General features: G+C 41.4%; 1 protein-coding gene across 1 annotated transcript in view; it reads left to right on the plus strand.

Moving 5' to 3' along the window:
- Positions 1–79: 79 nt before the first annotated feature.
- The window catches only part of LOC119585064 (venom carboxylesterase-6-like), a gene marked incomplete in the record, with an annotated part of 16,961 nt that continues 16,316 nt past the window's right edge, over positions 80–724 (plus strand). Inside the window, 1 exon segment of the mRNA XM_037933681.1 lies at positions 80–178.

A 724-nucleotide genomic window follows, 5' to 3' on the forward strand; every position in this document is an offset into this window, starting at 1 on the left:
TGACTGGGGTCACATGTCTAAGGGACGTCTCCCCCACCTTCCTCCCTCCTACAACCCCCACCCACCATCGGGCGCCACTTTCGGCCCACCCCAAGGTCGACAAGGCCTCTGCTCCACGCTTCCCGCTGTTCGTTTGATCCTTAGCGCCTCTGTTATTTGCTGGTCGGACACTCTCCAGGTGAGTCGTATATCAGCTTCTCCGTATCGCTTTTCTTAGTCTCGACCTGTGGTGTCTGAGGAAGAAAAATGAGCGATATTTGTATCGTGTTTTTGTGTCTTAGCAGAATTCAATATTAAAGATGTATATTAACGTTTCCAAATAGACTGTCGCTTTTGTGTTATCTTTGGTGCGTTCTAGCGCTAACATGCTGAGGTAACGAGGATAAAATTGTATCAAACAGGTGAACAAAATAGCCGTTTATACAGTTCATCGGAAGATATCAATCCCCTTATATTACATATATCTCCATAACTAGTACCAAGCTAGTACTAGTATCGCAAGGAAAACAGTCTACTAATGAAATAGAGTGTATATAATCGATGTTTTATCCAAAAGAGATTACGAAATCTGAAAATACCTTTTATTTTTTTGTTTACCTTTGTATTTTAACATTATAAGATATCATATGTCGTGAATCCAGCTATGTATGTACTCATAACCTGTCATACCTTACATACAGGTTTGCGGTTGGTGTTGCATTAAGTTACTTCTACCGCGTAGAGG

Source organism: Penaeus monodon, chromosome 19 (genome assembly GCF_015228065.2).
Source record: "Penaeus monodon isolate SGIC_2016 chromosome 19, NSTDA_Pmon_1, whole genome shotgun sequence".
Classification (NCBI taxonomy): Eukaryota; Metazoa; Arthropoda; class Malacostraca; order Decapoda; family Penaeidae; genus Penaeus; species Penaeus monodon.